A 17,450-nucleotide genomic window follows, 5' to 3' on the forward strand; every position below is an offset into this window, starting at 1 on the left:
ACACAGGGAATGGCTTCCCACTGCCAGAGGGCAGGGAGGATGGGATATTGGGAAGGAATTGTTTCCTGTGAGGGTGCTGAGGCCCTGGTACAGGGTGCCCAGAGAAGCTGTGGCTGCCCCTGGATCCCTGGCAGTGTCCCAGGCCAGGCTGGACAGGGCTTGGAGCAGCCTGGGACAGTGGGAGGTGTCCCTGCCATGGCAGGAGTGGCACTGGATGGGATTTACATCCCTTCAGCCCAAACCATGCAAGAGTCCAAAGCTCCTCAGCAAACAGGAGGAGTTTCATGAGCTCACCATGGAAAGAACTCATCTGGGTGGTTTTGGGCTCCCCAGCACTGCAAAGGGACATCCCCAGGGACACGCAGGGGCTCTGGCTGAGCCATCCCCAGGTCGATGCCTCTGCCTCAGCAATTGCTCCACACCCAGCAATATTCCTGCCATGCTCCAGTGGCTGTTCCAGGGAGGATGCAGGAGTTCTGTTTGCAATTCACTTGTAATGAGATACAGTCCAGACTGCTCCCAAGCACAAAATCTATTTAAAGGCTATTCCGAGGGTTCTCCATGAAGTTACATTAGCTCAAGTTAAGATCCCTTTAAAAGCACACAATTCACTCTTAACCCTTCCAGTCCTGGATGCTGTAAGGAAAGCCACAGCCTGTTTTGTGCTGTTTGAGAATCAAATTGAGCCCCAGCACTCACTACACAACCTGTTTTTCAGTAAATGGGGTTTGCATGTCACACTAACAGCCAGCAGGGTCCCCAAAATTAACCCTCATTCATTTTCCTGGGGGTGAGCCTGGAACTCAGCCCAGCTCCACCATCACCACACATTCAGCAAATGTCTCTCCTGCTGGGGGCTCTGGGGACAGCAGTCTGGGCAGTGCTGGAATGCAGCCCTGGGAATATCCCAGACATTGTCCTGCCTGGGGAAACACAAACCATCCCATTTCCTTGGGGAAGAACATTAACAACCCCCAACTCTCCATATTCCACCATACACAGAGAAATACACAAAATAAACAACTCCTGCAGTTCTGGGGCTCTTTGTCTGACCCACTCCAGAAGCATTAATTGACCCAAAATGTGGAAAATAACGTCAAAATGACTGGTGAGGTATTTACCATCCCTCAGAACTAATTCCCTCCGTGGCAGCTATTCCAGAATTATCCCAGAATGATCCCAGAATTATTGGCCTCACCTGCAGCAGATGCAATCACCAGCACAGGCTGAGCACACCGACCAGCAGCTCGTAATTTCCTTCTCATCTGACCCTCCAACTGGGTAATTTTCTCTTTTAGAACATTTTATGAAGAGGAGGGAAGATGATGAGTAGGGGAAGGAAGAATAGGTAGCAGGAGATAATAATAAAGAGTCAGCAGAGAGGTGATACATAATTTCCCACAAACAGCAGCCCAAGGATTTCAGGCATTACAGGGACAAAGCAGGAACAGAATCTCCATTCTCAATATGGACATTTTCTTGCATTGTGTGTCTTTTCTTTTCACTTATCGCAGAATGTCTTCTTTTAAGGATCTATTTCAGCCCCAGAAAAATATCTTCCTTCCTGTAAGTACCTCGTGTTCCTCCTGTGAAGTGATATTGGGTGGCTTTGGGTGCAACAGCTGAGCAGCTCTGGCCCTGCAGGAAGGGCACAGGGGAGGAATGGCACAGAGAGAAAGAAAAGTGCAACAAGTCAGCTTGTCTTCATCCCCAGCTCTGCATGCTCTGCTGTACTTCGACACGGATTTGAAATCACAGTGAAAAAAGATGTTATTGGCAGTTCTCATCTCACCTTCAAAGGCTGGCATGTGGTGATGGGAATGTACTTGAAATTGGTTTGTGTGTTTGTTTCAAAATTTTTAAAAATAGGTATAATTTTGGTAAGAAAATAAATGCAGTGAAAAATGTTTCATCTTTCTAAACACAATATGTAACCGAAATTCAATATATTCTTTTTGTCCTATACTTTGTCTTATTCCCTAAACCTTCTTTCCCTACTTTTGCTATGAGCAAAGGGTGAAGCTAATTGCTCTTAACTAATACAACACCAATTACAGATGGATTTTTACAGCTGAAAATCACCTCAGAGCTGAATCAACCTTCTCCTTATCTTCAGGCAACCCCACCTGCTCCTCATCTCTCTTTTTGGGGTTCCCACAGCCCAAATTGACATCCTCATTCCATGGCAGGAAGGAGCAGGATTTTCCCTCAGTGTCACAATTCCTAAAAGAGTTTTTATCCTGGTTTTTTCTGCCCTGACAGAAACTGCTGAGGGTTGTGCAGCTGGGGATCTTCCCAAAAAAATGCCTGAAATTTGGATTCCCATCAGAAATCCAGCTCTTCAAACAAATCCTCTTTTTAAAAAGCTACACCAAGGTTTCCAGAATAGCAGAGCAGGTGTTTAAATGAGCTTTTTGGAATGAATTCCCAGCAGATCTTCACTCTGAGTGCACAGGGAGCTCCAGGAATCTCCTGTTTGGTAAATCAGCAGCAGCACTGACCTGCAGGCTTTGCAAAGCCCAGGGAAAAGCCTCTGAGAGGTGGAGGGAATGAGTTTCGAGGCTGAAGAGACTCCAGCAGCATTACCCACACAAAACCTCCCTAAAAAGTGTAAATAAATATGAATATTGTGGTTCCCAGGGCTGCACTCATTCCCAGTCTCCAAGGACACCTAGCAGGGCCATTCCTTTCATCCTGAATAGCTGATCAGCAAATTAAAACACTTTCATTAGGCTCCCTTTGTCTGACTGGGAACAATTGTGTGTGCTGAGCTCCCAAGGACTGCAGCTGAGGAAAAACATCCCAGAGGCACCCAGATCATCCCCAGCCTCGTGCAAAAGGACCTTTGCCAGCTTGTCTCAATAGTTCTTCAATTTCCTTGCTGCTCGTGCAAAGTGAATACAATTCAGAGCATTTTGTTGGTAAATTCCTGTAAACTGAGTGGGAGAGGAGAGGGAAGAGGAGGTGGGGAGGAGGGAGCAATGGGATTTATTGCTCAGGGATGGCTTAGAGGATCATTTCAACAGGGGCAGCAGGAAAAGGGAGTTCTGTCTGTGCTCAGGGGAGATCTCACCTGCAGGGCTTTCAGCTCCTTGCAACCTAAATAATTCTGGGATTTTACAGTCTTACTGATCCTCCATCCCAACTGCCAGAGGAACAGGGAATTTCTGCAGCTCAAAAATGAAGGAGAGCCAAGCCATCTCCCTGTGGTGTTTCTGTAGGTGTTTACCCCAGACTGGCAGGGAGGTGAGATTTCCCAGTTTGAATCCACACTGCCTGAAGTTTTTGTTTCAGTTGTTACCTGTGCAACTTCCAGCCTCATCAAATTGCAAAATACAGTTTTTCAGCCAGCTCAGCTCATAAATGCAAAGATGCTTCTCTGTTCCCTTGGAAAAAAAAAAATCTTCCACGTGACAACAAGCTGAGGATGGAAAAAAAATCCCAGCAAAGCATAAACCCAAACAGTTCCCAGAGAAAGCCAGCAGGCTCCTTTTTTAACACATGAAAAATTATCACAATCAAATTCCATTGTAAAATGCACTTCCAAGTTTGTTTCCCCAGCTTTATTACCTACACAACTGGGATATTTTTATTTTTTCCTGCAGTAGGAGCAAGTATCTAAATGAGAGGCAAATGGATGATATACAGCTGGCACGAGGCTGTGAAAAATAAGGGCCAAAATTTATCTCCATCATTACCCACAATGAAGCTCGTGTGTTATAAACAGATATTGTATCAGGATAAATCAGAATGGCACCAATGATCATCAGCCTGGTTTTTATGGTCCAGCCTAGAAATCAGGAATTCAAGATCCCATTTTTCTTGGCAGTGTAAGGAATTAGAGCAAAGGAGAGAGGTGGTGAGGAAATAACTTGTGATGGACATAAGGGAAAAACAGAGTGGCAAAGATTGGGAATTGGGATAGGGAGAAGAGGGAAGAGGAGCTGGAGGTTATTTTATATTATTGATATTGATATTTCCCTCAGCAGGGCATGGAGAGATTGCCAAAGGGATGCCAAGGTGAACAGAGATCAGAGAGATAATGGGGTGAGGAAGGGATCTGAGCTCCTGGGGAATGGCTGGGCTGAGAAAAGGGAGCAGATATGGGCATTTCCAGGGAAAAACACCAATAAAATATGGCAAATCTAAATCCAGAGCTCATTAAGGGCCAAAGGATCCACCCAGGAGAGGGAGATCCTCACTGCTGCCCAGGAATGATGTGTGAGGAGATTTCCCCTTTGCCATTGTGCATTCACACCTCCAAAACCAGGGAGAAAATCACCATTCCAGGGGAGCTGAAAGGCAACACACAGCAATTCTCAAATTCAGGGCAGCTTGAAATGAATCCCAGGGGTTTTATTATTATTTGATAAATGTGTTTCTCAGGGGAACCAGCAGGTTTAGGAGATGTGTCACCTGCCCAGCCCCTGATCCCAAAACAGCTTCACCTCTGAGATGTGTGCTGCAGGGAAAGCTCGAGGTCACAGGATGGAAACTGGGAAATAAAATGGGAAATGCAATGGGAAATCTGTAACATCTCCCAACCCAAACTCTGCCATTCCTCCATGCTCTGTGCTCTCTCTGCTCACCACACAGCTGACCTCAGGGGAGAAGGGACTGAAAAACAGGCCTGGAAACACAGAGCATTTATTTTCTAGCCTAAATATAATAATACTACAGTAAAATCTGGCTCAGAAGCCGAGGGCTTGTGTATTTCACATGATGTGGATTATATATTTAAATTCATGGAAATGTTTACTTAGATACTTATATTTCATGGGCTATAAAACAATAATAACCAACTCCAAATTAGTCATTTCCTTTCAGATAATAAAGTCACAATGAGGAAAAATTTGTGGCTTCCAGTTGTTCCAACCAGTGTTTGAAACAACATGAAAATCTCTTCAGCAGTCATTACAGCATAATTGCCTTGGAAAGCTGCAAGAGAATTACCACAGCTTTTTGTTGCTGTTTGTTTTGCTAGAGGAAAGTTAATTTTATTCCAAATTATTAACTATTTCCATCTCCTTATTCCTACAACACAAAGAGCTGAATTGGGAATTTCTGTTCAATATTAAAGAATCAGCAAGGCTGGAAAATACCTCCAAACTCACCAAGCTCATCTCTGATTATCAAACTCTATCAAACCATTTTTCTGCAAATGAAATCATGCAAAATCATGCAAATTAAATCAACAAATTAAATCATCATTAAAGGCATAAAGTTCATTTCTCTTGACCCTTACAGAGAGCAGCTCAGATCTGCCAGGACACCTGAAGTTTTTTTCCCAGTGAATATTTTGTGGTAAACTAAATATCCACATGCAGCTTTGCAATCCCAGCTTGGTGTGAAGCTCATGAATGATGCATTTCCTTCTGTAAACACAAAGGGAAATATAATTAGTAATGCTCTTTTTCACCTATATATTGGCATCATTATTTGCTATTTACAGACATCGTTGTATTTTAATCTAATTAGGAGACTGTATTTCATTTCTGTATTTCTATTATTAATGATATATTACTATTCTATAATTAGACAAAATTCCTGCCTAATGCTGAAGCACTTGGGATGCCAGGTGGGATTTTTCTGGCAGTTTTTAGAAGCTTTTTTAAGAAAAGCAAATGTGAATTAGTGGAGCTGGAAGACAAACCCTGATGTTCAAGTCTGAGGCTGGGAAGGTCTTGTTCTGATTGCTGGCAGAAATTCCCTGTGGGTTTCAGACACAGCAGGGCAGGCAGCTTTCCCTGCTTCCCAAAAACTGTACAGAGGTGATGTCCCTGTGCTGCTGCTTCCTCCACATGGAGAAATTCCCCCAAACTCGAGGGAATTCAGAGAAATCTGCTCACTATTTAGCCACCAGCCTGGTTTCTCCAGCAGCACCTCAGCCAGTGTGATTCATTGCACCAATAATTCTCAGCTCTTGTACCTAAAAGGGTGAAAAATGTGAGCTGACCTGGCAGGAGAGAAATGATGGTAATGTTCAGCAAAATGGGTAATGAGGCTTGGAGAAAGCAGATTTTGGGGGGAGAGCAGTGAGTTCAGGTTTAACCTTCACCGAGCTCCCTCCCTGCTCAAGGTGAGCTCTGCAGCCCCACAGACACCTGCAGGTTTTCAGCATTTTCACTGCTTTCCTGGCTGCCCTTTCCCCATTTCCATGCTCTGGAGTTCCTGGCCTTTTTTCCACCTCCCAGTATCCCTCATGATTTCTTACTGGATGCTTCATTCCAGCAGCTCACTTACACAAAGGCACAAAACCAAGTTTTTTTTCCTTCTCCCCCACCTGAAAGTTTTGCTTTTCATTCCTTCCTTTTCCGTCCATCCATTCCCATCCAACTCCAAATTAAAAATTCCTCTCCCAGACCCCTTTCTCACACTTTGACTCCCCTCAGATAAGAAAATGCCATCTTACACTGCACTATTTGTGCTCAGAGCAAAACAAATAATAGTGATGGGAGAGGCAGGACTGGTGGTGTTATTTTAGCATTTCATTATTCTAAGGAAAACAGACATGGCAACCCCAATTTTCTGGTCCATAAAAGCATTTCCCCCAAGCCAGCCCTGTCTGGGATGTGCTGGAATCTGTCCTTGTCCCTCAGCATGCAGCAGCAGTGTCAGATCCACCTGGAGAAGGAAATGTTGGAGAAATGGTTTAAAGCTGTTTAGCTGGACTGGGAGACTTCAACAAGGCATGGGGTGTCAGTACAGGGAATGGCTTCAGAGGGGAAGAGACCAGGTTTGGATTGGATTTTGGGTTTGGATTGGATTTTAGGGATAAATCCTTCCTTGGGAGGGTTTGTTGCCCTGGCACAGAGTGCCCAGAGAAGCTGTGCTGCCCCTGATCCCTGGCAGTGTCCAAGGCCAGGCTGGAGCAGCCTGGGACAGTGGAAGGTGTCCCTGCCAGGGCTGAGGTGGCACTGGATGGTTTTTAAGGTCCTTCCAACCCAAACCATCCTGGGATTCTCCATCAGTCAAGCTCCTCCCCAGAGTCCCCCTGCAGTGTCACCAACACCTCTTTATATTTCAAATTTCCCATGGATTCCTTCATCTCCCAAAACCTGATTGTGATTTACCAGCAGGGAAATATTCCTGATTTCTCCTGTGTTTGCCAGGAGATCCTCCCCAGTCCCAGAGCTTCCCCTCACACCCTCCCCTCTGCAGAGCATCCTGGCCATGCTGGAGACAATTCCACGTTTCTGATCTCATTTCTATAATCCACTTCCCTATCTCATCAACAATTATCCCTAATGAACTTTCCACTGCTCGTTCAAACTCAGCAGTTTCCCTTTCTGTGTGAGGCAGGAGGGAGAGCCCAGTGGCACTTGGCATATAATGTTTTATGAAGTGATTTCTGAATAATCACACTTGGATTTTAAAGCTGTTTAACAGCCAGAGCAAACGGCAGGCAAAGGAGCTGGAGTGAGGAGTGTGACCTATGGAAATGGTGCAAATTCATTTGGGAAAATCCCTTCTTAGGGAAAGGTCTCCTCGTCACAGGTCTATAAATCACGCTGTAAAAATGCAGCACGACTGGAGAAGCAAAGAGTTGTGTAATTCTGTATCCCTGCAGTCAGCTGAATGGGAATAATGGTGCAGGCAAAAAGAAATATTTGTGTCCTGGTTGAAGGTGCATGAAAATGTGGAATAGGTTATGAATTGTTGCACCAGTTGCAATTATTTTATCTATAACAGAGGGGGTTTCTAAGGGGAAAAAAAAAAAGAAAAAGAAAAAGAAAACCAAAGCTGAGCTGAGCGATTTCAAAAGAATTCTGAGTTGTTTTGCTCTCCCAGGTACAATTCCCCTCCTGAAAACACAATAAATGCAGTGTAATGGAATTACTGCCAATTGTAACACATCCAAAAGGTACTGCAAATATTAAAACACTGTGTAAGAACAGGCAGAGAGGTGTAAACTACTCCTCATATGTATTTCTTTTCCAACCCATGAACCTGCAGCCCCAGCCCGTCAGAGCTGCTCAGACCTGTGAATTATCTGATCAATAGCAAACAAGAACGAAAGTATTTCGAGTTCACTGGCAAAAGGCAAGGAACAGAGAAATAATAACAGCAGCAGTGATTCAATCAGAGGCAGCTGGAGTTGGTGGCACAAAAACGTAGGACAAATGTCAAGCAGGCAGACAAATGGCCCTGCAGAGGTGACAAAGCTGGAGTTCTCAGAGTGCCTTTGGAAGGGCTCTGGGTCAGCCTCCTCCTCCTCCTCCTCCTCCTCCTCCTCCTCCTCCTCCAGAGGAGCTCTCGGTGCAAGAAAAAAATTACCCATGGAAGCAAAATCCTGTGAGGCTGCAGCATTTGTCAAATTCATGGTCCCAATTTTTAAGCCACGGTCACATCGACCTTCCTGTCAGTTTTACTGGAAAACAAAGAAAGGAAAAAACCACAGAGCTCTGGAGCAGGCAAGAGGAGCTGGTTGGTAAATCCCCACGTTTGTGAATTCCTCTCTGCTTAGCAAAAAGATTTTCCTTCCTCTAAGTTTAAATTAATGGAAAGACAAATATGTTCTAACTGGCAGGGGTGAGGCAACATCTCCAGTGACAGAAACTGTTCATTCCATCTGGGGACAGGCAGGAGACAAATCAGAACAGGGTTGGGGTTTTCTAGTGCCAGAGATTGACTATAAAATGTTCTTTTCCCCATTCCTGGAGCAGAGATTAAACCCAGAAGTGCAGAGATTAAATCCAGAAGTGCTGGATTCTCCTGGTTGGGAAGGGCTGGGAGCTCCTGGCTGCAGGAGGAAAGATTTGAGGGATGTGCTTGGTGTCCAAGCTCAGCTGCCCTGGCACCAGGCAGAGGAGGAGATGGAGGGGAAGAGAAAAATCCCAATTTTCTGCAAGAGCCATGAGAAATATCCTGTGGAAAGGGACAGGATAAAGGGCAGGGACAGGGACAGGAGCTCCAGGCCAAGGGCAGGGAACACCAGAGCTCCTCAGCAATTGCCCAAAGCTCCCCTAGCCAGCACTGCCTGCTGTGGGTCACTGTGACCCTCAGGGATCATGGAATCAGCCTGGAAAAGACCTTTAAGACCATTGAGTCAACCATTCCATCTCCCCTGCCAAAGCCACCATTAATCCATGTCCCTAAAGCCACATCCCCTGGGCTTTGCAGCCCTCCAGGCATGGGGACTGCAGTCCTGGGCAAGTAGGGCTGAGCATTGAACACCCAGAGTGAGCTCCTGGTTGTGGGGGTGACCCCAAACCCCAAACCCCAAACCCCAAACCCCAAACCCCAGGGCTGCTCTGTCCCCAGAGCTGCCAGGATCAGAGCAGCAGCACTAAGCCATGGGGACTCACCTGGGCAAAGCTTCCCTCTGCCTCTGCACTGCTGGCAGCTCAGAGCTCCCTTGGAACCACAGCTGGAGATCCCCGAGCTCTGCAGGGTGGCAGGGTGTGGTCAGCTGTGCCAGGAGCCCCTGAGGACCTAGCTGAGCACAACTGCTCTGAGAGCTGGGGTAGGGAGAGCCCCTCAGCCCCTCCCCGAGGTTCTGGCAGGGCTGGCACTGCTCTGCTGGCACAATCAGAGTGTGACACACTGAGGCCACTCTGGGCTGGGCCAGCTGCTCCATGCCCTGGCACTGCCAGCAGCAGGAGCTGCCCTGGCTCATGCCCAGCCCTTGGCACAGGGCAGCAAATCCCCACATGGAGCAACTGCTGCTCCCCTTGGCAGCTCTGCAGCAGATGGGCAGCTCTGGGCTAGCACTGGGGTCAGGGCTGCAAATGGAGCTGGGAGGGGAGGGAACAGCTTTACAGACCCTCCTGGGGTGGGATCACCCCTGCTCTGGGCATGCAGGGTCCCTCTCAGCCCTCCCAGCCACCCAGGGCACAGCACTCCAGCTATTTCAATTATTATTATTATTATCATTATTACTATATATACCTGCACAGGGTCATCCCTTTGTTTTTCACAGAGCTCAGGCACTTTCCCTCTCCAGAAGTGATCACAGAGGATTTCGTTAAGCTCCAGCAATCCCTGTGGACAGGAAATCCCAAATGCATCAGGCAGCAGGATGAGGGAAGCTGCCACTCAAAGATTTGTTGGATGAATGCTTTCCAAGTGCTTTACAACCAAGTTCTCTCCAGGCATTTGGGTCTTACTACACACTGCCAGCACAAATCCCATCCTTTTATCCAGGTGCCTTTGTTTGCTTCCTCACATTACAATTTTCTTAGTTGAATTAAGCAGTGCTGAGGTGATTCACTCCTTTTTTCACATCCTGCATTGAAAGACACTCCACTAAAAAACCATCAGAGAAGTGAAAACCTCCAGAGAAATGATCTTCCCAATCACTCACAGGGTGCTGCTCCTCCAGATCATTGCTGAGGGTAAATGTTGCTTTAATCAAACCTATTCACAGGTGTGATGGACTCCCTCATCAAAACACCTCATTCTCCTGGAATATTTCTCAGCACATCCAATAACAAGAATGAAAAAGGTATTTCCTTCCAGCCCTGTGCTGGGCCCTGCAGGGGTTCTCTTCAGCCCTTTCCTAAATGATAAGTGGGGGAAAAGCCTGAATCCAATGCTGGGAAGTGTTCCCAGAGCAGGCAATGGGATTCTGCTTGAGTGAAGCCTGAAGAGTTCAGCTAATTGTCAGTAATTTTCTCCTTTCTTGTCCAGCGTGATGAGGAGCAATCACCCTGCTGGCAAATTACACAGTGAGGAGAAAATGGGAGATTTCCTCGTGAGTTGGGGCTGCTTGGAGGGGCAGCTCTAGTCTTGCACAGATTTAAAAGGAAACTTTTTAAAAATTTCTGCTCACTCGCCAGGCTGTTATCAGCCAGCACCTCCTGATTTCTGCCCAGAGCCCTGGGAATGTGATGGTTCTCACACAGCCCCAAAATACCTCACCTGCCTGATGCTCTCCTTGGGGACTGAGCCATACTGGTGCTGAAATGCATCACACACAAAAATAATAATAATAATAAAAAAATTAAAATAAAAACAGTGCAGACCTTGCACTGTCTGTTCCCACAGATTTGGACTTCCAGGTCCTCATCCTCTGTGAATTTTGCTCTCCATTCCCCCAGGAGACATTTGTGTTCCTTACCATCCCTGTGGGTTTGATTCACCTGCTGCTGCTCCTGCTGGATCTGCAGGAAACAAATCGATCTCTGAGAGTTTTCCTGAGGACACTGACTGATAGACACCCTGGCAGTGTCCCAGGCTGGCTGGACAAGGTTTGCAGCACCTGGGACAGTGAAGGTGTCCCTGCCAGGGCACTGGATGGGATTTAAAATCCCTTCCAACCCAAACCCATCTGGGATTCCTGTCCAGCTTTGAACTGCTGGGCTGTTCTAACCAATTCCTTTTGGGATCCTGAGGAAAGCCAGGCTGGGATGCTGATGAGGAAAATAGAAAGGCTTTTTCCACACCTGTTCTGATTACCATTCCCTTTGAACTGCTGTGCCCAGAGTGTTAAACCACATTCTCCATGCTGTGCTTGGCAGAGCTGCTCCCAGCTCTGCTTTACAAGGAAAGATCTACAAGAATATTAAAGTCCTTCTCTCCCTCTCTCATCTAAAACGGTAATTTTCCAGCTAGGGCAGAATTTTTTTTTCATTTCTATGTTTCTAAGGACATAATCTTGTCCCTTTTATTGTCATTCATCCTGTTTTCATTACTGCAGCCCTCCCAGCCAAACCCTTCCTCCCATCCAGCCAACCTCCCCTGCACCAGCAGTTCCTCCAGCCTTTGTGGCACTGCAGGTTCCATCAGCTCGTTGCCAACCTCCAAACTCTCCCTAATGAGCTCTAATGACTGCAGCCCTACAGTGTAGCTCTGCTTTTAGCATCAGCCACACCTAATTAAACCCTGCCGGGCTCCCCTGCCCGACCAAGAGGTGCTAAATAGAAATGTCTGCATGTGCACAGCGACTGGGAGGGTTGATTCTGATCCTGCCTGCCTTCTGCAGCTCCTGCAGGAGGAACTCCAGCCTGGAATGGGGTGCTGGAGGTGCTGGCAGGGTGGCCTGGCAGCTCTCACAGCCCCAGCTCCGGGTGGCTTCAGCTCGAGGAGTAACTCACTCGATTAGTTTTGTTGCATTCCAGGACACTGCAACTGCTCTGGGCTGATGAATTGACAGCTCGGCAGTGCTGCCCCTCGGTAAGGAGCACTCTGAGGGTTAACTCGGGTGCCTTGTGATGTAGGAACACACAGGAAATCGTGTAGGGTGACCTGGGACATGGATGGCACTGCAGAGTGTCACTGTGGGTGGAAACAACAGCCAGGGGAGCCTCAGGGGCACAGGGAGCTCTGCCTTCTGCTCACTCATCCAAGGGCTGCAGGGACAGGACAAGGGAATGGCTTCCCAGTGCCAGAGGGCAGGGATGGATGGGAGATTGGGAGGAATTGTTCCTGGCAGGCCCTGGTACAGTGTGTCCAGAAAAGCTGTGGTGCCCCTGGATCCCTGGCAGTGTCCAAGGCCAGGCTGGAGCTCTCTGGTCTCCCAAAGGTACCCCTGGAAATCTTCCATTTCCCTGCCAACCCAACCCATTCAGCAATTCTGTGACAAATTCAGCTCACTGTGCTTTCCCCATAACCTGCACTTGCTCCTTCCTGCTGACAGCCATGCCACAAACTATTCCACAATTATCAAATTGCAGAGGGCTGGGCCAGCAGGAGCCTGGTTTGGCTGGGAGCAGAGTGAAGCCCTGGAGGTTCCTCAGAGCCTCCCTCCATCCCTGGAGCAGAGCAGGAGCTGGGGAGGGACAGAGAGCTGAGCAGAGCAATTCCAGGAGTGCAGCTCTGCCCAGCAAATACTATCAGCCTCAGCACAGATGAGCCCAGCGCAGAATATCAGCCCATCAGCCCAGCACAGAGCACCAACCCCAGCATAGAACATCAGCCCAGCACAGAACATCAGCCCATCAGCCCAGCCCTGCTGTCCCTGAGCTGTGCTGATGAGCACACACTGCCGTGCTTCCCCCCTGCACACAGATTTATATATATTTATTTCTCTCCATAAAGCAGGAGTTGGTATCTCTCCCCTCCTCACCGCTGAGGCTCTCAGTGCTCCATGAGTGGCTCAGCCTCCCCCAAACACATAAAATGAGTAAAATGCAAAATCTCATCCCAAAGCTCCTCCCGTGGCTCAGGGCTGGGTTTTCCCAGGAATGCTGCTCCTCCCAGGTATCCTGTGGCCCAGGAGCACATCAAACCTGCAGCAGCAGACAGCAGCCTTGGCCTGCAGAGAAAACACCAATAAAAACAAACCCTCACTGCTGGAAAGCCTCAGCTGCCAGCTCTGATGCACTGTGTTTGCCTGCAGCCTTCAGAGCATCCTAAGCTTAACATGAAATCAACTGTTGGTTGTAATTCGAGATTTAATCCTTAATAATTCACTGAGTGAATCTCAGTGTTATCCTTTGGAAAATAATGACTATATTGCACTATCCTCAGCCTCAAAACTCTTTGCCCCTCATGTCAGGAAATCAGCTCCCCAAAGGAGCACCAGGCAGGCTGGAAATCCAATGTATTCCCTTCCCCATCCTGAAATGGTTTTGGTAGCACATAATTTTTCTTTCTGAAGGATTTCCTCTCTGTTGACAAGTAAATAAATGTGTAACTTTCCACTCCTTTTAGTGCCCAAAAGAAAAGGAAGAAGAAAGGAAAAAAGGGGGAAAGGAGCTGCAACAGGTTTGCTGAATATTCGTTATTCATTCTCTGAAACACAACAGGGACACTTTATAAACTAATCCAGCTTTACAGTGGCTGCAGCGCTGCCTTCACTGCTGGCTTATTGGATCATTTGTCAGTTCTGGCACTTTGGCAAGTAATCAAGTAAGGAACAACTACCAGAAGCAGAAGAAAATTATTGAATCTGGTTCTTCTTCCTCCTCCTCCTTGTATCCTCGACATAAGCTGATTTTAAACAAAACAGTGTTGGCAGAAACAAAACAACCTTTAGGATTTATGGGAGACACAGCACTAAAATAAGAAGCTTGTGTTTAAGGGGGTTTTGCTTTTGCTTCTCGCCCCTCCTTTCTCCCCAGATAGATCACTTTCCATTAAATGCTCTGAGCCAAACATGGGAAATCGTAATCCCTGCTCAGGTAAAGCTTCACTTTGCATAACTGGTAGCTGGGAGGGAAGAGAACATCGCAGTGACTGGGGCTGAGCTCTGCCCGCTGAGCACAGCCAGGCTGCAGCTGCCGGCAGGGAATTCTGCAGAACCTAAATAAAACCACACAAACCCCACATCCCTGCCTTGGCTCAATCTGCTGATGGGAGATGGGGAGACACAGTGAGGAGGAAAAGGAGGAAGCTGATGCTGTTTCTGTCTGCTCCAGACAATCCCAACCTCCTGGAAAGCCTGAAACACTTCAGCATCCCCTGAGGCACTGAGAGCTCCTGCTGCCCCCAGGGCTGGAGGGATTCACAAACCAGTCAGTATTTCTGCACTGGAGGGGGAAATGAACGTCATTGTGTGAAGCACTAGTGCACTAACTAGGTACAGTCACTTAAGCAACACTTGGATTCATTTGTCTCAGAAATGAAGTGGTCACTGATGGGGTTTTAACCTTTTAAAGGATCGTGAGGGATTAGGAGCTGCTGCCACAAGACAACATCAAACAACAAACAACAAACAAACAACAAAAGCTTCTGCATTAGGTGCTTATTTCTATGCTGGGGCTGATCTCCCCGTGTCACCACCAAGCAGAAAACCAGAAAATGCAGAACACAGATATCGAATATGGAATTATCTTCCTGCAGGTCCTCAAGGAAGGAAACAAACCACCATCCCAAATGCATGGGATTGACAAAGAAACAGCTGTTCGAGTGTTCTAAGGTTTAATTTGCTGCTGAATTACTGTGTGCAGGCACCAGTCCTCAGTGATATCTCACCCTCTAATGCCATCCCTGGCAGCCAGCAGCAGATAGGGATGTTTGCAGTAATGGCTGTGAAATGATAACTTTAACTAAAACACGCAGCCACGTCTGTTATTCAGATAAAGCAGCTCATTTCGGGGTGGCAACACGAGGCAGTGAGTGCCAGGAGCACACAAAGGGCTCCAGCTCTGATCAGGGAGCTGCTGGATTTGTTTCACTTTGGTATGGATTCTGATGAAAATGATCCAGGGCTGGTTTTCCTATCAGAAGGCTGTGATGGTAGGTGGGAATGTCACTTTAACGTGGCAGAGATGTTTCGGGGCTGGAGCTGCTCTCAGCAGCAGAGCCACCCTGCCCTGGTGAGCAGCACTCTGCCTGTGCAGATTAATTCCTCTCCCCATCAGGGAAACAGGGCAGAGCAGAGGGAAGCCAGGCTGGCACGGTGTGATTAGCTGCTCAGGGCTGTCTCGGGGAGGAAACACCGTCAATAAATCATTATCCTGTCCCACAGCCGAATTACAGCAGGAAATGATGACTTCTGAAAGCCCTGCATAATTAATAGGACATCCAGCAAAGGAGCTGCTCACACACTGACAGATGTGCTCCGCTGAGCCCTGGCCCTGCCTGGCTCACAAATGCTGAGATCTCTGCTCTGGGAGAGTGAAAAATGCACACATCTCACCCTGACCCCAGATGTGCCTCCATGCCCAGAGTGGGGGGAGTGACAGCTTTAGGAACAACAAGTTGAACAGAAAAAGAAAAGACTTTAAAAGTCAGACTGTGCAGACTGTGCTACCCTAAAAAGCACATGGGTAGGAGCTTTGAGGATGTGGGTTGGTGGTGACCATGGTGGTGCTGGTTGGACTCAGTGATCTCAGAGATCTTTTCCCACCTTGAAGATCCCATAATTCTGCTCCTTTCCAGCACAGCTCCCTGGGAAAGGCACTGATGTCCCCCGGGCATTAATGGGGTGAGCAGCAAGCACAGGGAGAGCAGGAGATCTGTGCTCTCCATCCTGCATCCCAGAGCTCCCAACCCCTCACTCACTGAGCTCACAGTGCTCTGCTGGACTCTGCCAAGGCACTGCTGCCTTCCAGTGCTCTCCTGTATCACAACGATTCCACCTCTGCACTGAAGAAAAACTCCTCTGTCTGACAGTCCATTTGAAAAATTAGCAATTAGGTGTCGCTTAAAGCATTTCTGAGAGGAGCAGCCAGAGTGGATAAACCAAAGCTCTGCACCAACAGATGGCTCAGGGCTGCTGGTCACTCAAAACCCTCAGTCGAGGCCCTGAGAGCTGAGCAGGGCAGAGCTGCAGTGATTCCACACCCAGATCCCAGCCACGGTCAGGGAATTCTCTCCTGGCACCTGCAGAGCCACACCAGAGCTGCCTGAGGATGTCAAGGTCACCACTGAGCTGTGGGGAAGTGAAAATGGAGTTGGATCATTGCTGCCAGAAGTGTGTCTCTGTCCTGACAGTGTAGTAATGGAATCGTGCAGGGATGATGACACCACTGCTGGTTTTCCCAAGGCAGGGACAGTGTGCTCTGGGAAGTGTAGTTACTGCAGCAAGGCAGAAATTGCCACTTCTGATCCAAACCTTCCGAAGAACAGGTTATCATCCCCCAGTTTGTTAGAATTTCAATTTTAAAATATATTTTAGTTTGACTAGAATACTAAAAAAAAAACCCCAAACCCCCAAATATCCTATCCAAATAATTTTCGTAGCCAGACAAGAGAGAAGGAGCATTGCCTGTCTCTCTGACAAGTCTGAGCATCCACAAGAAACAAACTGTCAAAAATACAAGCAGAGCTCACCAGTTTGGAGGGAACCAGGTTCTTCCAATCCCTTCTGGGAAAATCCCAGGGGAAAAATTCCTGTGGAAAAACCTGCAGAACAAATCCTAAAGGTACCAAAGGCTCTCCTTCAGTCGTGGTCACCTCCAGAGCAAAGGGGTGACCTTTTGAACCTCCTGGCCAGGCTTTGGCAACCTAAAGCTCAACACTGAGCTGCAATTCAGGCATGGGAATTGCAAGGAAATATTTCTAATTTGAAATTGTGGAAGAGAGGTAATTAAAAAAGGACAATTTCCAGCACCTCAGTAAAAACAACACCTTGTTCTAATGAAGTCAATTTGGATGTGAAATCCCATAATGACCAAAATGACTCTTGGCTCTGCCTGCTGAGCTGGGGATGAGCTGCAGTGGGGGAAGAACAATGAGATCCTGAGATCTCAGGTTTGAGGAGACAGAAAAACTCAGCAAATTGTACCCAAAGCCAAGCAGAGCCATCTCACCTCAAGGCAGTGCTGGTGCCACCAACGTCATGCTCCAACACTTCCCTAAAAAAAGAAAACAAATGTTGTCCCTCAAACTTTTAATAGAGCAGGAGAAGAAAGTGGACTTTGCTGTCCTTGTATCACCACCGTGCTGAGTGCTGACAAGTGCCTGAGGGAAAGATCTGGGCTCCTCTGTTCTTCCCTCTGCTTTTATCCTTCCTTTCCTTTTTTCTTTTTGTTTTTTTCCCTTTAATTTCTGTGCTGTATCTTGTCTGCCTTTGTGGCAGGCAGGAGCTGCTCCTGCTGGCTGAGGTGAAACCCCAGCAG

The 17,450-nt window shown here is 47.5% G+C and overlaps 1 long non-coding RNA gene across 1 annotated transcript; it reads right to left on the reverse strand.

Annotated features, from left to right (window-relative positions):
- Positions 1 to 4,878: 4,878 nt before the first annotated feature.
- Positions 4,879 to 11,079, reverse strand: LOC146431510 (uncharacterized). The gene is made up of 3 exons (XR_014854617.1): positions 10,968 to 11,079; positions 9,892 to 9,984; positions 4,879 to 5,375 (listed from the first exon to the last, which is right to left on the reverse strand). It is a non-coding gene; the product is annotated as an uncharacterized LOC146431510 (long non-coding RNA).
- Positions 11,080 to 17,450: the final 6,371 nt, after the last annotated feature.

This window comes from Lichenostomus cassidix, chromosome 12, assembly GCF_008360975.1.
Source record: "Lichenostomus cassidix isolate B80296 chromosome 12, HeHo_3.0, whole genome shotgun sequence".
NCBI classification, from domain to species: Eukaryota; Metazoa; Chordata; class Aves; order Passeriformes; family Meliphagidae; genus Lichenostomus; species Lichenostomus cassidix.